The following is a 12,778-nucleotide window of genomic DNA, read 5'->3' on the forward strand; positions in this document are numbered from 1 at the left end:
TTGAAATAATATACAAAATTGCAACCAGTATATGAGTTATGTATGGATATGATAGTTTTCCCTATGCTTCAGATGGGTAATATGGCATATGATTTTGACACTGAAGAAAAGTTTCAGTTCACTGTGAAGAGAGAAAAAAGATGATCAACCTAAGCACCAGAAATAACATTTACAGAGGTACTGATGTGGAATAAAGAATCCTAAGTGCATGTTGAGTGACTGAACCTGATTTTGCAAATGTAGGATGGCTTTCTATGACATGCTAATTTATTTAAACTTTAAAAATAAAATGCCAGCTTGATAGAATTAAGAGTATCTGGAGAAAAATTTGGGATGCTTAACAACAAAATGCAATATAGACTGCTACTTGTAAATGTAAACTTGTAATAAATTTCCCATCCCTTCTTCAGAATTCAAATACAAATGTATTTAAATGTTTAAAATAATACTAACCATCATAGCCAAAATACTACCTTTAAGTATTTTTGTTACGTGATATTAAATCATAGATTTTTATGTGTTTTCCAACTTTGGTTTTCACTATCAGAGAAATAATATGTGGCAGTTTATTTATCAGTTAGAACAAAACATGTTGAGATTTTCTATGAATTTAAAAAAATAGAGTAAAATTCCCTTCTCTCAAACAAAAAAACTTACAAAAATAAGTAAAAGGAGCAGAGAATACCCTAACACTGTCCTAAAGGTGAGAGACACAACCTGTAACATAAACTTCGGAAAGTTCTGTGCATAGATAGATTTTATTGTGAACTCTTTGCTCTTCCAAATTTCCACGTGCACAACAAATAAAGAAAAGGGTAGAACTTGCAAACAATTTAAGAACATATATTATAAAGTTGCTAAAAATAACTAAATCATCCTATGAAGATCAGAGAAAAATAGCAAGTACCTAAGATGATAAAAAACAAACTAATCTTTTTTTTTCTTTTTCTTCATAAAACATTAAATATCAAAAAAAGAAATAACTTCTACAGTACATCGAGGAAAAAATAGTCTTAAATGTGTATTAGATTAGATATATTTCACCTACATATTCTTCTATAAAGAAAATTTTTAACATTTTTGCACTCAACATTATTTCAGCTCTCCAAATAATAACTCAAAATCAATCCATCTGAAATGGTGAACCCATAGTATGAAATTGTGGATTTATTAAAATATAGAACAAAGGGGAAAACATTTTGGTAATATTATTTAAATAAATACAACACCTTTTATAAGATATTAAATATAATAATATTAAATGGCATATAATGTCTTAGTACTAACTATTTCTAAACACTCATTTAATATTCTGTGTTCTACTTCAGTGCCTCTGTAAATGTTACTTCTGATGTCTGGGGGGATCATCTTTCTTCCTTCTTCACAGTGAACTGAAACTTTTCTTCAATGTTTAAATCACATGTCATGTTTCCCATCTGAAACATAGAGAAAGCTGTTACACCCACATATACCTCATATATTAGGAAGAAAGTTATAGTAAAATGAAATGCAATAGTACTTTATTCTAAAAGTAGTACATAAACAAGAGAAAATTGTTTTGTTAATTAAATTTGTAACAGTAATAGTACAGAAACTAAAATTATCTATATTATATTTTTCAAGATTCCAGGTTAACAAAAACAAAATAATGAAGTATACAGGAAGATCTAGAAGGCAAGAAAAATCAGTACATATGAGAATTCCATTTTCAGTTAGGATCTAGAAAGGATCTAAGTCTCCTAAGAGACAATTTCTGAACCTACTGAAATGCCAAATAAGCTGCAAAAATCATAGTACTTTTGTTGTTTTTGGTGGTGGTGGTGTGGTTTGTTTGTTTATTTGTTTTGAAAGAGATGCTTACTTATCTCACGGACAGAGAAGTTTCCTGATTGCAGTAGGTTCCTCTCACTATCGCAGAAATCTCTTTCATCAACCGAATAATTTATTTGAATAATCGTTCATTATAAGAAGCGAACAAATGAAAAACAGTAGACAGCTGAAAACATAAGAAATCTAAATGAATAAAATTTCAGACAGTGACAAACCCTTCACAGGAGAGAAGAAAGAGACCCATGTTCTCTTTTCATTCCTAGAGGAGCCGCAGCAGAAGGGAAAGATGTTATATGTGAAGTAGGAAACAACACTCCAACTTTTAGCTTATGGTCAATATTTTCTTTTTTTTTTTCTTTTTGTTTAAATGATCAGTACAAATAAAGGGCATCAAGAATTCTACAAGTATCTTCTTTAATAATTATTTTGAATTATTTGATCCATATCCAGAAGTTAATACAAGATGTACCAGAGAACTAAAATTAAAAAGCCCCGTCATAAAGCCTCTAGGGGAAAACATACAAGAATATCTTTGCAGCCTTGGAATAAGTATAAATTTGTGGGACAATGGTATATATCAGAATACATGTACACATGTATTGGTTTTCATTCAGTTTCTGACTCATACCTCCCATAGCCTTTGTTATAGTCTTTTGTTACAATGTTGGGTGTGTGAGGTCTCAGGGGCCTCTGTCTTAGGAAACAGAATCTCTCTGGACCTTCTCCTACCCTCCTTTCACCTGCCCCAAGGCAGGACTCTAATCTTCCCTGCCTTTTTAATTGTAGGTGTAAAACCTTCTCCAGAAAGGGTCCCACTCTATACCCTGGGGGAAGAAATGCTGATTTCACAAAGCTTCCATAAAAACTCAAGAGGAACGGGTTCCAGAGCTTCCGGAAGGTTGAAGATGTGGAAGATTCTGGAGGGTGGTGCACTCAGGAAGGGCATGGAAGTTTTGCATAGCTGTCTCCATACCTCATCCTCCACATCTCTTTATCTCTGTATCCTTTATAATATCCTTTAGAATAAACCAGTAAACATAAGGAAGTATTTCCCTGAGTTCTGTGAGCCATTCCAGCAAATGAATTGCACCCAAAGTAGGGGATGTGGGAATCCAGACTTGAAGAATCTGGTTGGTGAGAAGTTCTGCAGGGCCAGACTTGAAACCGGTGTTCAGGGGCAGGGGTGGTGGAGGGAGGGGGAGTCTTTGGGATGAACAACCTCTACACTCTCTACCCGGAGATAGTGTCAGAATTTAATTGGAGAATACTCAGCTGGTGTCTATTGCTTGTTGGTGGGGAAAAATCCCTACACATTTGGTTGCAGAACTCTTCTGGGTTGATTGTTGTGGTGTGACAGCAGAGGAAAAACAGTTTTAAGAGTTTTTCCCAAAACAGACAAGATACAAAAAGTATTAACCATAAAACACATAAATTTGTCTTCATCAGAATTTAAAAAATTATTGATCAAAAGTAACCATGAAAATAAGAAGGCAAGACAATAATTGGGGAAAAATATTTCTGGTACATGTACCTGACAATGTACTTGCACCCATTTTTTTTTTTTGTTAACAAGGATGTCCCATGAATCAATAAAATAAAGATAAACTACTCAGTATTTAATACAACTACTTAAAAATACGTAAGAGACTGAACACACAGGTAGTACAACAACAAAATCTAAGTAGCTAGTAAGCACATGAAAATGTGTTCCATGTTGCTATTGTTTGAATCTTAACCCCAAAAAGCATGTGCTGGGAACTTAAGGCCCAATGCAACAGTGTTGGGAGGTGTGGCCCAAATGCAAGAGTGTTGAGAGGTGTGGCCCAATGGAACAGTGTTGGGAGGTGTGGCCCAATGGAAGGTCATGAGACCTCCACCCTTATGCATGGATAATGCCCACCGTAAAAGGTCATGAGGCTGAGAGTTTCATCTTTTGTTCTTTCTTACCCTCTCTTTGCCTTTCTGCCATGGGACAACACAGCTGGAAGGTCTCTGCCAGTTGCTGGCCCCTTGAACTTGGACTTCCCAACCTCCAGAAGTGTAAGCTAATAAATTTCTGTTCATTAAAAATTACTCAATCTGAGGTACTCTGTTACAGAAGCACAAAACATACTAAGACACATGTCATTGGTCTATCAAGAAGGAGCAAATTAAAAGCAAAATGAAACACCATCTTACACTCACTAGAATGACTCACATAAAAAGACTGACAGCACTAAACATTGGCATAAATATAGAACAACTGGAACTTTTCACACATTGCTGATGGAGTATAAAATTATGCAACTGCATTAGGGAAAAGTTTGGCAGTTACTTTAAAAGTAAGACATACATCTAACTGTACTCTAAGGTAGGGGTCCTTAACCCCCAGGGCATGGACTGATACTGGACCGTGGCCTGTTAGGAACTAAGCCTCACAGCAGGAGGTAAGTGAGCATTACCGCCTGAGTTCCACCTCCTATCAGATCAGAGGTGGTATTAGGTTCTTACAGGAGCAGGAACCCTATTGTAAACTGCACATGCGAGGGATCTAAGTTGCAGGGTTTTTGTGCAAATCTAATGATAAATATAATGCACTTGAACCACGCTGAAGCCATCACCCCCACCCACCGTGCATGAAAAGATTGTCTTACATGAAACCATCCCCTGGTGCCAAAAAGGTCGTGACTGCTGCTATAAGGTATTTGCCCAAGAGAAAAGAAAACACATGTCTATTGAAAAAAAAAAAAAAAAAAACGAGTCCGGGGCCGGGCACAGTGGCTCATGCCTGTAATCCCAGCACTCTTGGGGGCCGAGGTGGGCAGATCGCAAGGTCAGGAGTTTGAGACCAGCCTGGACAAGATGGTGAAACCCCATCTCTACTAAAAATACAAAAATTAGCCGGGTGTGGTGGGCACCTGTAGTCCCAGTTACTCAGGAGGCTAAGGCAGGAGAATCACCTGAACCCAGGAGGTGGAGGTTGCAATGAGCCGAGATTGAGCTACTGCACTCCAGCCTGCGTGACAGAGTGAGACTCCGTCTCAAAAACGAACAAACAAACAACAAGTCCAGGATATCAAGATGTTCATAGCAGCTTTATCCATGTGTTAGCCTGCTACAGCTGCCATAACAAAACGCCACAGCCTGGGTGGCTTAAATAACAGGAATGTATCTTCCTCAAATCTCTGGAGGCTGGAAGCCCAAGATCCCAAGATCGGGTGCTGCTTGGTTTGATTTCCTCTGAGGTTTCTCTTCCCAGCTTGCGATGGCTGCCTTGCTGCCATGTCATCACATGATGTTTCCTTTGTGCACACGTGCACTTGTTGTCTCTTTTGTGTGTCTAAACTTTTTATAATCACACCAGATTGAATTAGGGCCCACTCTAATCCCCACATACATGATAACATGGATGAATTTCAGAAAACACTATGCTAACTAAAAGAAAGGCATATTGTATGCTTCCATTTTAATGACATAAGAGCACATGAAACTAATCTTTGATGTTAGAAGTTAAAATGTGGTTGCTTCTGCAGTTTTGAAAACTGACTGGAAAGAGATAGCCAGAGAACTTTCTATATCCCTTTTTAGGTTGAGGTTACATAGATGTATAAATTTTTCAAAACTTATTAAAATGAAAAATTAGGCTGGGTGATGTGGCTCATGTCTGTCATCCCAGCCGTGTGGGAGGTAGAGGCAGGATGTCGGCTTGATCCCAGGAGTTTGAGACCAGCCTGAGCAACATGGTGAAACCCCACCTCTAGAAAAACTACAAAAATTAGCCAGGCCTGGTGCGGTGTGCCTATAGTCTCATTTACTTATGAAGCTGAGGTGGGAAGATCACTTAGGCTCAGGATGAGAAGCCTATAGTTAGCTGAGATCATGCCACTGCACTCTAGCCTGGGTAACACAGTAAGATCCTGTCTCAAAGAAAAAACAAAAAGAAAAGATAAATTAGGATTTTGTTGTTTCATTGTACATAAATTATACTCAATACAATTTTTGACTACAAGTCAAAAAGGCATATTTTTAAATCAAATATTCCAATGATAATAGAAGTTAATACATTTAAAAGGTTTAGACTCAAATATCTTAAAAATAAAGAACAATTAGATAGTTTTAGAAAACCAAGTATTTACATAATGGATATACATTTAAAAGAAATTGACTCAGACTTGTCAAGTGAAAAAGCCAAACACTTAGCTAATGAAAACAAGATAAAATATGAAATTTAGAAAGTTTATTGTTGTTGTTACTTCTTGTTATGTCATGCATTTTTTGTTTTGTTTTGTTTTTTGTTTGTTTGTTTTTGAGACAGAGTCTTGCTCTGTCACCCAGGCTGGAGTGCAATAGAGCAATCCCGGCTCACTGCAACCTCCACCTCCTGGGTTCAAGCGATTCTCCTGCCTCAGCCTCCTGAGTAGTTGGGATTACAGGCACATGCCACCACACCTGGCTAATTTTTTGTATTTTTCGTAGAGGCAGGGTTTCACTGTGTTAGTCAGGATGGTCTCGATCTCCTGACCTCATGATCTGCCGGCCTCGGCCTCCTGAAGTGCTGGGATTACAGGCGTGAGCCATCGCACCCAGCCATCATGCATTTTTTTATATTGAAAAAAAAAAAAAACAAAAAACAAAACTACAGTGGAGACTTAAAAATTTTTTTAACAGCAGAAGTTAGTGAATTGATATAAGATAAAAAACACTAGAAGAAATAATTATAAGTGATAGATTAAATATGAAAGCCAGAAAGTAGAAATGTTCAATAATAAAAGAGATTAATTCGTCTTTTGAGAGATAATTTCATACAAAACGACAAATATATCTGAAAATAAATGAAATAGAGAAGTTTTTAGGAATATATGAGTTATTAAGTTTGATTCTAAAAGTTATAAAACCTTAAATAGATGAATTATCATTAAAGACAAATAGAGAATGTTGATGAAGAATGTTCTCCAAAATGTCACACCCACATGATTTCTCAAGTGAACTATTTCAAATTAATTGAAAAAATAATTCTGATGCAATTTACTGCAGAAAGAAAATGAAAGCTCCCAAATTCACCTTACAAAGTCAACATGATTATAAGAAAGCTGTTTCAGAAACAAACCATATGTTCAGCTCCTCAGATTCTGAACTGCACTGCTTTGAGAGTATTTTCAATATACTTTGTTGGCCTGGAATACAGGTTGAAGTTCTGGGTCTTCTGGACAGCAAGCCCCACAATCTGAATTTATTTATGTGATTGACTCTTTAAGTTCTTCTATGTGAAACATCATTATTTGGGAGAGCTAGGTTCCCATGGGATGAACCTTGGTCAATGGAAAATGAGGGGGGTTTAACAAAAATAGATCCTCCCTCCATTTTCCCTCTGTGGAGTGTTCAGAAATGAGATTTCTTTTGCATGGTGCATGGGCTGATTGTTTTTCCTTAAATATGTCGAAGTCTCGACCTCCAGTATCTCAGAATGTAACTATTTGGAGATAGAGTCTTTAAAGAGGTAATTGAATTACAATGAGGTTGTTAGGATGGGTCATAATCCAACCTGATTGATGTCCTCGCAAAAAGTGAAAATTATAACACACAAAGAGACACTAGGGATACAGACATACAGAGGAAAGACCATGTGAAGACAAAGCAAGAAAGTGGACATCTGTATACCAAGGAGAGAGGCCTCTGAAGAAACCAAACCTGCCAGTACCTAGATCATGGACTTCTCCCCTCCAAAACTGTGAGAAAATACTTGTCAGTTGTGTAAGCCACTGGATCCTTGGTATTTTGGTATAACAACTATAGCAAAGTGGTATACATGGCCGGAGAACATACTTCCTGAGCTACCTGCCATGTCTCTGCCTGGCTTGTCATCAAGTAACGACCAACAATGGCCCATCATCATGGCACTTCCAATTTTCCTTGCCTTGTTTATCTTTGTTTCCTCACTTTTACTGAACTTGAACATCCCAATTAATGTGTCAACACTTTAATATTTTGTTCAGAGTCTGCTTTCTAGAGAGTCGGGGCTAATACAGCAACCTGGCAAAGATGCATTTTGAAAGCAACACCACCACTAAGACCAAGATTAGTTCTGAAAAGTGATGTGAAATATCTACTATAAATACCAATAAATAGAATCTTAGAATATTAACATAATATACAGCAAACCAAATATAATATATTAAGACATTTATTTATATTAACTTATTAAATATTTATATACAAATCACAAATAATGTTTGATTACAGATCAAAGCTGAAATATGTCATAAATACATACAAACATGCACATGTGTTAGCAAAGCCTTTATCTTTTGAAATAGTGAAGTACTTGATACATTTCTATCATCATCAACAAGGTAAAGGAGGAGGAGGAAGAGGAGGAGAAAAAAACAACATTTTATGAAATTGATATCATTTACATTACTCAAAAGATCTTCACCAATTAATTCAAAACGTCACCCCCAAAAAGCATTATAAATATTAGAAAGCGAAAGGCAAAGTTATCACTCTTTCCTAAAGATTTTTTTTTTCATTGGGAAGACCCAATACAGTTAACTGAAAAAATATTAAATATAAGATATTTTGTTAATTTTGCAGGTAGCAATAATAAGACAGAGACATTTTTACAAAAATATAACAATAATTTAGAAAATATTATGGGAAGAAAGAAGCACAGAATCAGAGGAGTATCCAACAGAGCATAAAATAAAGCATAGAAACACCATTCCTTATTTCTCTGTACTGACTCCATACTTCTGATAGGAGATTGTTGTTGTTGTTTTTCTCACACCAACCAATTCTCTGATACCAGCTGGGTGTACTACAATTCAATTATGACACTAGCCTGAAGTTAGTACAGTCCTCACAAGTTAAGGGTTCAGTCCCACAACTCGACACCCTAAGCAATGTGGATTGCAAGTAGTGAGTCCCTACTTAACTATGTACACTGCTAATGTGGTTATAAATCAGGGATTCTCACAACCCCCTCCTCAGGTTCAAATTTGCAATGACAGTTCACAGAACTCAGGAAACTGTGCTTACTTACCTTTACTGGTTTATCATAAAGGGGATGGTCAAAGGTGTAGATGACTGGCCAGATAAAGAGGTACAAAGCTGAGATCCAGAAGCATAGGAGCTGGGTTTGCAGGGAGCTGAGATGTACCACCCTCCCAGCAGGTGGGTGTGATCACCTACCTAGAAGCTGTCTGAACACTGTCTTTTAGGAATTTTTTTAATGGAGACATTATCACATAAAAATGATTATTAACTTGACCATCAGGCCCTGTCCATTTCCTGGAGGAAGTGGGTAGGGGGAACTGCAAGTTCTAAACTTCTAATCATGGCTTGGTCTTTCTGGTGACCTGTCCCCATCCTGAAGCTATCCGGGAGATCATTATAAGTCACTTATTAAACAAAAGAGGCTCTCATCACCCAGGAAATTCCAAGAGATTTAGGATCTCTGTGTCACAAACCAGGGTCAAAGATCAAATATTAGAACAAATGATATTCCTAACATCCCTGACACTCAGAAAATTACAAGTGTTTTAGTAACTCTGTTTCAGAAACAGGGGTGTAGAGAACAAATATATATATTTCTTATTGTGTCACAAACACTTGAAAATAAACTTTATAAGTGTATTGTACTTACATTATGAAAATATCAAAATTCTACCAAGGAACATGTAAGAAGATTTAAGCAATTAGAAAGATGCCATGTTAATGGACATGTTACAGTTTTAAATGTATCATTCTAAACAATTACAAAACTAACCAAACAATACAGAATCTAGAAAATGAGCAGCTCATTAATGCTTAAAAGTAGATTTCCAAGAAAACAGCATGATACTTAATATACACTAGTGATCATTATAATCAATGAGGAAAATGCAAATTATTAAGTAAATTATACTGGGAAAACTGGGTATCTACTAAAATAAAATAGTACCTTCACCATTCTCCTTACAATAAAATAAATTTCAAATGAATCAAATATCTATTTGCACAGGTGCATTTTTATGATTGCCAAAAGTGAATGAAATTATAATCTTATAGAGAAAAAGATTTTGAGGCATAAAACACAATTCCAAATTATAAAAAAGATACACTTTACTACATAAAAATTGCAACTTTATTTTTAGTAAAACATTTCAAGGGGTTAATTTATAAAACAGGGAAATATTTGCCACACATAGGACCTTAAAGGACTGATTTTCCTATATACTGTACATAGACGTATTTTGACACGATGTAAACAGAAAGTGAACAAATGATACTGAAGTCAGTTTTGTGAGGAATTAATTTTTTTGACCTGTCTTACGGTGCTGAGCGAAGAATTAAGTGTCAAAGAAACATGTAGGAAGTTGTTCATTCTCAGTCACTGCTTAGGGGGCAGTTCTGCTGAACTGCCATTGCGACAAGCTCAGCAGATGAGTAGTGGCTTGGAGAGAAACGGCAGGAGAGAAAGGGAGCAACAGGAAATACCCTCTTTCCCACTCTTTGGCATGACATTAATGCTCTACGTGTATCCGTGTGGATCAACTGGACACTACAGACTATGACTAGGCTTGCAGTACAGTATTTGCTAGTATTTCAAGAAAAATGGCTCCCTGCCAATTAAGTGTATTTTGGTAGGAACAGTTTCAAAAATGCACCTAAGTTGGCAAGAGCTGAAAGAAGTCAAGCACATCCTTGATAACACATAAAATACAAATCAGTGAACTAGGCAGTAGCAATAGCCCACAGCACCTGCCCACCCCCATTGCCAAAGCTGAAAACAAAAAAAAAAACAACCTTTACCATGTGCCCAAGATGCCTGCCACATAGAAGTGTCAGTGTTAGCCAGAAGGTAGCAGCAACTGAAAGAGAATTGCAATTGCTTCCCAGTCAAGAATAAAGCATATGCATCACTTTCCCTAGTTTTGGCAATATTAGAAACAGATGAAAGAGGAGATTAAGAAAAGAAGGAGCAGTCTTCAGACCATAGCTTCTCCCCTAGTACAGATCCCCAGTCAAAGTCTAATTCTGAAGCAAGGTTAGGGAAGAGATAGATGGGTTTAGAGTTGATTTTGTACTTCTCTGATGATCAAAAGTGACTTAAAATCTACTGAATTTGTTCAATCTGTCATTAAGGGAAGGAAATAGAGGTGTCATATTTTCTCCTCCTGGAGTTACTGTTCTTTTAGAGACTCCTACCCTCTCATTCCATCTTCACATAATTAATATAATTTTGGAGTTAGGTTTTGAATTGCTGAATTCACTTGATTTGGTGGTTCTATGAATGAAATGTGTTCTTTTTTTATTTTTTATTTATTTATTTTTTTTCAGCATTCAAAATCTTTTTAATAAGAGGGTAGGATCCAAGGTTAGTAGCCTCAGCTGGCCCATCGGCCTCTGGCACGCTCGAACTTCCGGCCCTTGGAGCGGACGTAGGGTTTGGTGTGGCTGCGTGGGGTTCCTGGGGCCTTGCCGAAATGCCGGTACACCTCTCGGCCCTTGCGAGGACCGGAGAGCAGGACAGTGCCGCACCCCTTGGGGGTGTCCAGGGCCAGCTGGTCGAAAGTGAAGATCTTGCCCCTTGCCCTGAGGATGCGGCTGCGGGCCCGGCTGGTTACGCGCAGTGCACATACCTTCAGTTTGGGCACCTCCTGAAGCCGCACGTCGTCCGTTATGGTCCCCACAACCACGGCCGTTTTGTTTTCCCGGCTAGGAAGCTTCATCTTCCGGATCATCGGGGAAAGGGACAGAAGCGGCCAGTTGGTGCGACTCATAAACAGCCTCTTCAGCACAATCTGGTTGAATGTGGAATTGGTTCTTCTGGCCAGAAACCTATACAACTTGACCAACAGCCTCAGGTAGATATCCTGGCGCTTGGGCTCTTTGCGCGGAACCTTTCCGTCCTTGTTGTGGCGGATGTCAACTCCCATGATGGCGCCTCCTGCTCGGCCAGGTCCGGAAAGATGAAATGTGTTCTATATTTCATGTGTTAAAATTCTAATTCACAATGTGACAGTGTTTAGAGATGGGGTCTAATTAGGTCATGAGAGTGGAGACCTCATGATAGCATTAGTGCCCTTACAAGTAAAGAAAGGAGCCTCTCCCCTTCCCATACCCCTCTCTCTCTCCCTCCCTCTCCCCGTCTCCCTCTATCCCACCAGAGGACTTATTAAGAAGATGGCCGTCTGCAAACCACGAAGCAGAGATTCACCAGAACCCTACTATACTGGCACTCTGACTTTGGACTTCCCAGCCTTCAGAACTGTGAGAAATACATTTTTGTTTTTAAGCCACCTGGTCTATAGTATTTTGTTTTAGCAGCTATGTTGACTAAGAAAGTTGTCATGTGTTCTCAAGTAGGCCAATCAGACTTTCTTGAGAGTTATGTGCAGACAATACAAACAACTAACAGCAGCAGGCCACAGAGATTTACCTGAGCTCCTCCTATGGAGATCCCCGTTAAGTCTGATACTCATTTTTTAGTTGCTTCCAATTTTGAAGAAGTCTAAATCATTAAGACATCAGTTCTAGAAATTATTTTGCTGGGCATATGCTCTCTCAGAGAAATTGGGATTAGAAAAGGGTTATTAGACTAAGATTTGGTGAAAGGCAGTGTGATTTACATTCCAGTTAATAAAATAGAAGCCATGAGCAGTTAGGGAGAAACTCATCAAGATCCCACATCACCTCGCAATGTGCCCACAGATGGTGAAACTCAGGCTGTTGGGGACATTTTGCTATGTCTTTCTTTAATAACAGATAAATAATGAGATTATGGGAAAGTTTTCTTGATAATAATAAATATTAATTAATCAAGAGAATAATAAGCTACATGTAAGTTATCAGGTGATTATAACAGCCATTATTACTACATTTTTTTCCCTTTTTTGTCTTATTTGAAAAGCAATTGTATAAAATCCTACTGTATATGGTACTTCGGGGCCTGTAACATGTAGAAACCTAATATGCATGTAATAAATAT

The 12,778-nt window shown here is 37.6% G+C and overlaps 1 pseudogene across 1 annotated transcript; it reads right to left on the bottom strand.

Moving 5' to 3' along the window:
* Positions 1-11,108: 11,108 nt before the first annotated feature.
* Positions 11,109-11,754, bottom strand: LOC112611516 (annotated as a pseudogene). The gene has a single exon (XR_003116675.1). The product of XR_003116675.1 is annotated as a 60S ribosomal protein L18 pseudogene (transcript).
* Positions 11,755-12,778: the final 1,024 nt, after the last annotated feature.

This window comes from Theropithecus gelada, chromosome 18 (genome assembly GCF_003255815.1).
Source record: "Theropithecus gelada isolate Dixy chromosome 18, Tgel_1.0, whole genome shotgun sequence".
Lineage (NCBI taxonomy): Eukaryota > Metazoa > Chordata > Mammalia > Primates > Cercopithecidae > Theropithecus > Theropithecus gelada.